At 37.6% G+C, this 11827-nt stretch overlaps 1 protein-coding gene across 16 annotated transcripts in view; it reads right to left on the reverse strand.

Moving 5' to 3' along the window:
• Positions 1-11827, reverse strand: part of LOC105480824 (teneurin transmembrane protein 2) — a 3943693-nt gene that overhangs the window by 677397 nt on the left and 3254469 nt on the right. The window lies entirely within an intron of this gene.

Here is an 11827-nt window from a genome sequence, read left to right on the forward strand (position 1 = left end):
AGTTGGGTATTACGAGTTTCCACAGAAGACATAGGAGTGGATTCAACAGGACACCCTGGAGAAGGAAAGAGAGAGTGAGACAGAAATGAACAGTCTGCTACCATCCTCAGGGAACCAAAGTCAATTTTTAATAAGAAGGAGGATATGTCCTGAATTAAAAGAGAAATTACAGTTACACACTGAAATCATTTAACATGCATATTGTCAGGGGAACAGTTAACTGACCAGCCTTTCATGTTTATTATACAGTAGTCCCTCCGTATCTGTGGGGCTGGCTTCCAGGACCCCCATAGATGCCAAAATCCACAGATGCTCAAGTCCCTCAAATACACTGGTGCAGTATTTGCATATAACCTACATACTTCCTCCCATATACTTTACCATCTCTAGATTACTTGCAATCCCTAACATAATGTAAATGCTATGTAAATAGTTGTTATATCACTTTGGTTTTTTATTTGTATTATTTTTATTATTGTACTGTTACTTTGTGTTTGTTTTGTTTTGTTTTCTTTGTCTTGTTTTGTTTTGTTTTGTTTGAGACAGTCTTGCTCTGTCACCCAGACTGGAGTGTAGTGGTGCTCACTGCAACCTTGACCTCCTGGGCTCAAGCAATCCTGTGGCCTCAGCCTCCCGAGTAGCTGGGACTACAGGTGTGTGTCATCATGCCCAGCTTATTTCTTTATTTTTTGTAGAGATGTGGTTTTGCCATGTTGCCCAGGCTGGTCTCAAACTCCTAGACTCAAGTGATCTGTCCACCTTGGCCTCCCAAAACGCTGGAATTACAGGGTGAGTCACCATGCCTGGCCTGCTTTTTATTATTCTTATTTTAAGTGTTGTCATCTGAGGTCGGTTAAATCCATAAAGGTAGAACTCAAAGATACAAAGGGTTGACTGTGTAATTAAAATAAAAATTCTATTATTTGATTAGCATTTTTATTCTATTATTATATAAATAACTTCTAGCATGACTCTAAGGTTGTTTATGTCTTTGTGTAATATAGAAATGAAATATTTTTAGGAAAATATTTTGATTGATAAGTTCTTAAAGTTTCACCAGAGGTTTGGAAAAGAAGCAGAGAAATTTGGGAGTACAATATTCTCACATAAAGTGACATGGTCCCATAGACCTAACTAAAAATAAATCAACATATATTTATTCTGCATCATCATTTCTGACTCTCCAGTTCCTAGTAAAGTGCCTGATATTCAATAGACAATCTGTATTCATGATCACAATGCTTAGAGTCCATGGTCTATTTAAGCAGTTCTGATAGCCAAGGTTCAAAATCTTGTAATCATCACTACAGTGGAGAGAGGTAGTTACCCCTTTTAGACTACCCTTCAAACAAGTCTACCTTTCATCATAAATTACATGATCAGAGACTAAGAAGAAAACATCTAAAGAGTGTATACCTTCCTCCAACTAAAATAATGATTCTATTCTGGGGATCAAGGATCTGGATCTACTTCAGAGTGGAAAATAGAAGCAGAAGAAGGATGATGCCCTAGGACATTTTGAACCTGCCCTAGACTAAGACTTGGGAACAAACACAGAGGTTAATTATTTGTGGTCTTTTGGAGATGGATATCTTCTTTTAATCCATACATTGTAAGTATTTATATATTTGCACATTCATTCAGTAACATTACGCTGCCAGATATTTTTCTAGGCATCAGTGATACAGCAGCAGATAAGCTAGACACACATGGCTCTGCCCTCACTGAGTTAAAAAACTTAGGTGTAACCCCGTCTCTACTAAAAATACAAAAAGTAGCCGGGCGAGGTGGCGGGCGCCTGTAGTCCCAGCTACTTGGGAGGCTGAGGCAGGAGAATGGTGTGAACCTGGGAGGCGGAGCTTGCAGTGAGCCGAGATCGGGCCACTGCATTCCAGTCTGCGCGACAGAGCGAAACTCTGTCTCTGGAGGCAGGGAACCTAAGGCCGATTGATGCTGACTTCCTACAACTGAATGAAAAGGAAAACCCCACCTCTTCATGCCCAGATAACAAAAGGATTAGTTGGCTACTCCCTTTGCAACTCCCCTTTCTATGCCTCACAGTTGAAAAATGGAAAATGCCTCTGATTGGTCACCTCCCCCAACCAATCAGACTGGTCATGGGCCAAGTCTTCATTTCCATAGAGTGTAATGTGGTAACTTCACTTCAGCCTCTGATTGGTCACCTCCTGCAACCAATCAGACTGGTTGCTGGCCAAGTCTTCATTTACATAGGGTGTAACCAAGTAACCAATAGGAAACCTCTAGAGAGTATTTAGATCCCAGAAAATTCCGTAACCAGTGCTCTTGAGCCACTTGCTCGAGCGTGCTCCCACTCTATGGTGTGCATTTTTGTCTCAATAAATCTATGCTTTCATTGCTTCATTCGTTCATTGCTTTGTTTGTTCATTTTATCCAATTATTTGTTTAAAACGCCAAGAACATGGATGACTTGTAGTCAAGACCCTCCACCAGTAACAGGTGAACTATGAACAATTAAACCAGCAGTTACATATAGGGAGGATACTGTTACAATAAGGTAAGTGCATTGTTATAGCATCACAGAGTGGGAGCCCCTAATTTAAACTTAAGGACGAGGTAGTCGAGAAAAACTTCTTGGAGGAGGTGACATTTAATCTTCAGCCTAAAGATTAATAGTATTTAGCCAGGGGCAAACTGGAGTGTTAAAGTAGACAACAAAGATGAGCATCTGCAAAGCCACAGTTAGGAAAGCAGGAAAGACTGGAAGAAATTCTGGAGAGATGGAATGGAAAATGTAGAAGTTTGGAAGAGTAGAAGTAGAGGCTCAGAGGCAGGGGAGATACTGTATGGGGAGTATCCAGTTAACACTGTGAACCCCTTGAGGACAGGAAACACAGCATATCTTCCTGTTTTAATAATTGCTAGATTATGCATTGTAAGTGCTCCATTAATATTTAAGGAAAATCTACTGGAAACCTTGTGGTAGTGTAAACCTAAAGTTCTTCTAAATTCTCCATATGGTTATTCTCTAAAAATGTTTAGTAGGTTTTGTTTTGTTTTGTTTTAAGGTAGGTTGAGGGTGTGTGTGTGTGTGTGTGTGTGTGTGTGTGTGTACATATACTCATAATGCCTCTTCACAGTTCCGTAGGCCCCCATCACCTCCTATTGTTTTATTTCTGACTACTCACCTTCAGGCACTTAGGCTGCAATACCTGGTTTGGGATTTATCCTGGAGGAAACTGAACTAAGAATACGATCTACGCAAGTGTAAGTAAACAAATATGGGAATAGCTTATTGATAGATTAGTTCCAAGTGTGAGTGATATTAATGTGTGCAAGGCATATTAAGTTCTAAGCCAAGGCATGCAATCTCAACTTAAAAGATAATCATTTATCCCCAAATTCGAATGAAATCTGAATTCCTGCTGTGCTGTTTTTTCTTGCATAAAATGGTGTGTAAGAGGCATTGACAACTCCACTATCAAACAGTTCATAGCTACATTATGTCATTTTCTACACTTTTTGTGCATGAATCTTCAAGAGAAAAACTTGGAAAACATGCTCAACTGTGCAGCAAGTGCTGGATTGTCAACAATTTTAGCTTAATATATAAAATAAATCACAATTTTCTGATACATTTTCCAACATCAGGGACACTTAGTTTATAAGAACAAATAAAATTGCAACGTATAAGGCATGAAATGATTCATTTCTAAGAGTCAGGGGGACTGAATTGGCAGCTAAAATAAAAATAGTGTTTTGGATGTAATAGTCAAGTGTTTAAAAACAAATTACCTTTTTGTTCTGGTAACATTTTTAAAAAATCCTCAAAAAAGCTTCTAGGGAATCACAGCCTATTATAATAAACCATAATAAAGTAATTACAGTTTGGTTTATGTAAAGGTTCTTGCCATGTAAATGTTCATTTATCTGAAATTTGCTTAAAACAAATAGATTAGATTCATTTCAGGAACAAGAATGACATGACTTTTTTGTTAACACTGATTAATGATTTCAGTTCCTAATGTCATTAGTCGACTATCATCATTTCACCATTTGAAAAATGGTCTCCAGGATCTCTGGGTCTCATCTCGATATGAATTTTTGCCTATTTCTTATATTCTACTGACCTCTAGAGACTATATGTGTGTGTATATAAATCACATAGGATATGTGATTATAAACACATAAAACATATGCATCATAAATTCCATATAAATCAAGAATAAAATGATTTTTGTCACAGAAGCCTATTTTAAAAATATGCTCAATTACATACCTTTTCAAACAAAATATTATTTGTGCGTGTTTAATACTAAGCAGGTTGACAACACTTTCCCTCACGTTCTTTGCTTGGTCGAATGCTGTAGAGAACTCAGAGAAGCGTGAATATCAGACAAACTACTCCTATCTTTGGTTTGCGGCCTGCATCAACAGTAAGTGGTAACAGAGAATTCAGAAACCCTGGCCTGGTCTTTCCATAAAGCCAGATTTATGTTTAGTTGGGACAAGATTATATTATGTGAGAATCTTCTTTCCCCAGATCATACCTGCCTATATTTATTTTCCAACTCTCCTGATGAGGCAAGACATGTAAAATGTAGAGGTACCTAGTGTGGGCTCCAGTGGCTTTGTAACACTTGATTTTTTTTTTTCTCTCTCAATGTTTTTGATTACTAACTATATCCACAACTGAAAATTCAACATGAAAATAATATCTAATTTCAGATGAGATCATAAACTCCTTAAGAATTGTGTCTTCATTTTGGCATCCTTGGTACCTAGCATACTGTGTGTCAGATTGTGGGAAATTAATAATGTCAGCTGGAAAAAATGCAGTATTTTATCAGGAATGTACTCATACTACATCTTATTAGGAATATACCCATTTATTCTCTCTGTCTGTCTCTCTCTCTCTGGAAATAGATATAGATAAAGATATATGCACATACATATATTCTCTATAGTACATATGTGTGTATATACATGTATGTACATAAATGTAAACACAAATATGAATACTAAGAGGAATCGTTTACATGCCGAATATGTGACTAGATTTGTCAATGATTTTTCTAATAGTTGTTTTACATTTTCAGTTTATGTACTATATTGCTGCTTAAATTCTCATTTAAAATATGGGTTGAAAACTATTGTTCATTATACTATATCATCAACTGCACCTGAACATTTAACAACTTCAAGTATATTTCTAACAGACTCAGTTTTAACCCAGTGATAAAAGGATATTTTTTAAAGTACCACTGAGGCAATACCACTTTTTTGCCTTTTAGCATATTGTGTCAATTATATTATACAGTACATATTTTATTGCTTATATTATGTTATATATTAAGAAACAGAAACAGCTTGTGCATTTGTATTAAGCACCTCAAACTGCTACCGATTATTAAGAAACATGTTTGTCAAGTAGAGATGACGGAAGAGTGCATTATTTATGAGACATTGGCAAAAAGTGCCAGATATAACCACAGGATTATGAAAGTGTCCAAGCCACAACTGATGTACATGAATATGACAGGAAATCAAAGGTTTTCCTTTTTGGTTCCTGTTTTTGTTTTTTTGAGACAGGGTTTCACTCTGTTTCCCAGGCTGGAGTTTTGCTGGCGCCATCTCCGCTCTCTACAACATCCACCTCCTGAGTTCAAGCAATTCTCATGCCTCAGCCTCCTGAGCACCTGGTATTACGAGCTTGTGCCACCATGCCCGGCTAATTTTTGTATTTTTTGTAGAGATGAGGTTTCACCATGTTGGCCAGGCTGGTCTTAATTCCTGGCCTAAAGCAGTCCGCCCACCTCGGCCTCCCGAAGTGCTGGGATTACAGGCATGAGCCACCGCGCCCAGCCTCAAGTTTTGATTCTGTAGTGATATTCAGTAGATAGAATCCTGCTCCCTGTTCTGCAGACTTGAAAGGTGGTCTGGTGACTCCTGTCCTATTCTGCGGTAACAGCGTTTCTGGTTTTTCACTATTTCAGCCTCCTTGTGGTATCTAAGAGGCTTTCAGTGGGTGGGTCAAATCCTAAAAACAAATAACTTATCAAGGACTGACTGACACCCAGTTAATGACTAAAATGAGAATGGTGGAGAGTAACTAACTGGGGTTTGGGTAGGAATAGCTTACTTTTATACTTAATCCTAGAGGAACATGCTAATCAGAATCCTGATCCACTGCAGAAGGTACACTTGCTTGTTCTGTGTGGTCTTGTAGTAAAATTCCAGCTAAGTCCGATTCCCAACTAGCTAATTAAGAATGGTGGCTGGTCTGGTGAGAGGGGAGAGGAATGTTGTAGCCAATACAATGAAAGCACTATTTGGCATCTTTAATTTACTTTTCTGCTCCTTAAACAGGTAGTAAGATGTTGACATATATGCAGCTACAGTAAACCATCATTTGTAAATAGAAAGATGTCCCCCCAAATTTAAATTTATCCAGTCAACTTTAGTGAATAGTTACAAAAACCAGATTTTTCTACATAATTCCCTCTTCTGAATGATAATTCGCTAGTTCGGATTTTGCTGCTCAAATGTGCCCTTGCATAGCATTAGCAGAGGTGCCAATGATTAGAGAAATGATTCACATCAGGTAGTTAGGAAAAAGACAGGGGAGTCAAGGAAGAAATCTGGATAATCCCCATGCTGGAAATTCAAACCCTGGATAATCAGAACCGTACTCTATAGGCAATTATGATTCTGTCCAGTTAAGAGAAATTTGTAATCCATTCAGTTTCAAGCCTATAAAGGCACATTTCTCAAAAACTTGTATTTTGGCCTCCGATGGCTTAAAAAGTTCTCCTTACTAGATTGTCTCCAATTACAGAAATCCTTCCCAAGTACAAGGCTGCAGAAGTATATTAAACCTGCAGGATATCATGTAGCTGGCTGTTTTACAGAGCTTTACAGCACACACGATCTCGATGCATGATGTAATATGACTGAAGCAATTCACCACAACCTAATGCTATTTATTCAGGTCACAAGTGTTGTCTTACCTATGGGGGCAGAGAGGTAAACTGTCTTCGACTAGCAGGCTCGGAGTAGTAAGCAAAGGGAGGTACAGATAAATTTATACTAACTATAAGAATTCTCCCCACTCACACACACAAAGATTAGAGCTACTGTGGATTTCAGTAAATCTCTGCTTGCCCAGCAATAATAAAGGAACTGCAGTGAGCACAGATCTGCGAGTCAGGACAAGGCTACAACTGGCTACAACTGTCAGACTGTCAGAAGAACCGAAGTCAATGATGAGAAGGTAGCTCTGGTGCAAGGTGCAACTTTGGAACTGCATCAAAATGCGGTTGGTGCCTAACAAATAACAGATAATAAGGATATAATTGTAAATTTCTATTTTACTAAGACACCTATGTCCAGTGAATATAAAAATGTGTATGTTGTGGACTTGTGAGTGTTGATTTTTGCCGGGTTTTTAGAACCCTTTGCAAACACACAGTAGCAAAACAGTCAAATGAGGCAGGCTGGAGGAAACAGAAAAGAAAATCCACCTACATTCAAGGTACAAGACAATAATTTCTAAGCCTTTGGGATCTATTTTTTTCCTTGCATTGTAATGCAGTCAAGTGTATGAGTGATGCCTTTTGTGTTTGATAATGTCAAGTGTGAATGTCATGGGCAGCCCCCCATCTCTGATAGTATTAAAATTGTGGGAAGATGAAAAGCTTGGAAAAGTAAATGGAACAAATTAAATTAAAGTGGTTGGAGGACAAGGAAAGTCACTCATCTATAGTTTGGTTTTGAGGTGATGTTGGTGACCGTGTCCACCTGAATAGGCTGGTAAAATCTGTGTTACTGAGGAAAAGCATGACACTCTACTTACTTAATTGTACTAATAATTATTTTTGCTCCTTCTCATTATGAACTCTGTTGAAAAGAAAACAGCTTATATGTTCACATATAAACTTCCATTATATAGTTAGGGTAGTCTCCGCAGCTGAGCTTGTCAGTCAAATACACTAGACATCAAAGAGTTCAAGGTAAGTTAGTCAAGGTTTATAGAAAGTAACTGACAACACAGGCAATTCAGAGAGGAAATTAATTCTAATAAATAAAGTATATATGTTTTTAAAGAGATGAAAACCCTCAAAGATCATAAAAATCCATCCTAATCAATGTCAAGAAACCAGAGATGAATATAACAGTAATTGATTGTACCGAAATAGCATGGAGAGAACGTCACACCTTCTAAACCACGGGTCTGATCTCCAATGAATGGTGAAGGTTTTTCTTATGAAAACATGAAAACAAATGCATATACACAAAATCCCTGTCTAATGAGGCCATGACATCTGCAGTACAAACAAGATATTGCAATAATTATAATAAGAAGGTGTTTCTTGTAGCCAGTCTCCCTTCCCCAGCGTTTCTCAACCTTACTGCTGAAGTCTAGGCTAGTGCAACAGATTATTCATGGGTTTCCAGTCTCTGGACTAGGAGGTCTCAACAACATTGCTACAAGGGAAAGATATAGGCTACTAGTAGCAATACCTCGGTAAGGTTGCAATTCAACCGAAGAATAGATGTTCTATAGACAGATGTTTCAGAATCTCCTGGGAAGGGTGTGTTATATGGTGGGACCCTATATTCCAGTACTTCCTCGTTTACATCCAGAGCCTCAACTCCCCTAAAGCTGCCAGATCACCCCTCTCCAGTGGCTATCAAATACCTTGGCTTGCCGTTCAAGACTCTCCATCATACTAGCATCAGTTACTCCCTTTTGGCATGCGCCCCCTGTGCCCACTCTGATTTTGCTGATGGGGATTATTTTGTGTTTTCACATTCCACTCCTAATTCAAAGACAGGCTCCTCAGGGTCCTCTCAACCTGCAGCGACCTTTTCTCCCCTGCTGTCCTAAGGGAGGGAGTTAAGAACTGGCACTTTTAGTTCAGTAGGCTGTTTGGCTCATATTTTACATCTTCATTAGATTCTCAGTGAGTGGAGAGACACCTCTTGTTGTTGTTAGGGGTGCAATCTGGCACACTTAACTCATGGTATTTTGAATATAGTCAGTGCTTGATAGCTACTATTAAAAAAAAGAGAACAAGAGGCAAACAGCAACAAACTTTACTAGAAAGTAAAATCTCCCACCAAGTTGTGAAGCTTTCCTTATTTAAAGACAGAATAAAAAAAAAACAAAAACAAAACAAAAAAAAAACTCTATGGGTCAAGTCCAAAAAAAAAAAATGTGTTTGAATCAAATAAAAATACAAAACCGGGAACATCCTTAGCCCAGTGGACTTACAGCGCTAATTACAAAATAGAAGTAGCTGACGCTTACGCCTCCTAAATATAAGGTTTTTCCTCCCAGAAAATAGAAATAAATGGGTGTTAAATCAAAATATCCTATGGAGCATTTTACAACTCAGGAATGAAAGCTGACAAAGAAGTGATTCAATGCCAAAGAAGAATCCACCAGCAAAGAACTAGGTCTGCTTAAGGTAACAAAACCGAAAGCTCTCCAACATAGGTTACACCCTTGTCCTGTCTGCAAGTGCTTTTGTAATACCCAACATCCCCCCCTCATTGGAAAAAATATATACAATTCCCTTTCACTATTGAAATCAGTTAATTGATCATTTCCAAAAATAAATACTCCCATAGATAGAGGTCATTGGTCCTGAAATTGCATCAGTTCGTGTCTGGGTACGAGATTCCTGGGCTCCTCTGGGACGTCTTTGTCATTTTATCACAGTGATTACAAGCGGAGTAGTTCCAGCGTGGGTCCCCTCAGTTTCTAGTGCTTATGTTGGCTCTCTGCGTTCCTGTTTTCTCCATCAAGCCTTATAGCTTTTGCTTTGGAAATCTGGCACTTAATATCCAATGTTAATTACATTTCCTATTCTGAGGAAAATCCTATTGGGCTAATTTTTCAAAATCATATAATGAAAGAACTTCAGTGACAAATCATGTAGGTTTTCGATTGTTTTTTACGGGTAGATCTATTAAGCACTTAATATTCAGTGGGAAAACAGTCTCAGAGCAATGAAATTCTATTACTTTAGAGGTTGCATGCTTTTAATTTCTTAATATTTCATTACATGTTGGCAACTGGTGCATATTTTTATAATGCGTTTGATCATTACTCTTCTCAGGGTATTCTATTTCAGTTCTTCCTCTGACATCATATTTGCATGTTAAAGGGTTTTAGCATTCAGGGATGAAATGTTCTGAATAGTAATGTGCAGTTAAGTTGATTTTTTAAAAACGGAAAACAGCAAACAGACATTATATATAGGGACTAAAGAGAACAATCTCATAATTTTAAAATCGAACTCAAGTTTTAATAGCTTTCTATGGAACATCATAAATGGTAATGATTCAATATAATTCATTAATTAGCAAATTATGCAAAATGCTATCAGCAGAGTTTGGGGAGAAGGATCTTTCTCCTTGGCTTTTATAAGTCTACTGCATTTCTTTTTTTCCTGTAAAAAAATGCTCTTTTCTTTGCTCTCCAGCAACATCTACTGGAAAATTCAGAAAAATGCTATTTATATGAATCAAATAGTTTAAGGATAGCTTTGATTACCATCTGCCTAAAAAGAGCACGCTGAACTACAAAACAGTTTACAATGAAATTCTTTCTGCTTACTTTAGTTCTATTTTGTTCTCTAAGAAAAGGATAGTGGTTTGGTGATGCAAATAGCCAAGCCGCAACTTAAAATTTATCATCGCCTCACCTGGAAGAAGTCATTTTCATAAATAAAAGCAAAGCATATATGATACAGACAACATATTTCTCTTGGCCCATCTTTTCAACACTTGCCACTTATTTGAGAAATCATCATCATTATCAGCAGCAGAATAACAGCCTTCAATAGTTAGGGATAGCTAGAGTCAGAGAAAAATTTCACACAAGAAAAAACGACGTAGACAAAAAAAACGAGATTGAATTTGAGAAAAGCTATTTCAAGATTCTGCAAAGTTTCTTAAGTTGAAAAAAAATTACATGTGATGTGATTTAAAAAACTCACTATGCTACCACCAGCACGATTACATCAAACATTCGACAGCAGTGTCTTTTTCTCTTGTCTACATCTTTCCCTATTCTTTTAACCATGAGGAAAAATGAAGTTTCCCCACACCTGTATCAGGGGCTTCCCAGGGAACTTCCACTGGAGATTATCTCTGGATGATGAAGTATGATCAGACCCATAGTCCATTTGGTCTCCACTCCCCACTGCTCAGCAGTTTCTGATGTCCTCATAAAATTGAATTCATAGGCTGCACCCACAAGATGCCATTAGATGGTCTGGCAAACACGAGATACGCCAGGGTATGATATTGAGGAGCAAGTCCGGTTCGGAAACTTGGGAAGAAAAAATCTGATCTCCAGACAAATATATAAAATATCCTCCCTTCTGTGGCCGCTGAAATCAACAATGCCATAGTATAGCAGTTCTTTCTAGGACCAAACCTAGTACAGGCATTGAAGTCACCCTTGTATATATCATTCCAGAGGAGCATTCTTTTAACTGAATTTTGTACTTTTAATATTCAGATTTTCTCATAAAAACATTTAAAATGAATTGAAACATTCTATGCTATCTCTTAGGTAAAATCTTAGATATCATCTGGATTTCTATTATCCTTAATTAGAAACTTGGCTAATTAGAGGTGGGTTTGGTTTTTTTTTTCTTTTTTCTTTCTCAAATCTCAGTTTATTCATGTCAGCAATAAATTTTAGCAGCAGAAGCAATGAACACAGAATCAACAAAGACTGAGGTTAAAAACACATAATCAAAACTTTAAAACAACAGTAGTAGCAACAAAAGTCAAGTTCTGGGAGATCAACGTCTATTACATTTTGTGT

Source organism: Macaca nemestrina, chromosome 6 (assembly GCF_043159975.1).
Source record: "Macaca nemestrina isolate mMacNem1 chromosome 6, mMacNem.hap1, whole genome shotgun sequence".
Lineage (NCBI taxonomy): Eukaryota > Metazoa > Chordata > Mammalia > Primates > Cercopithecidae > Macaca > Macaca nemestrina.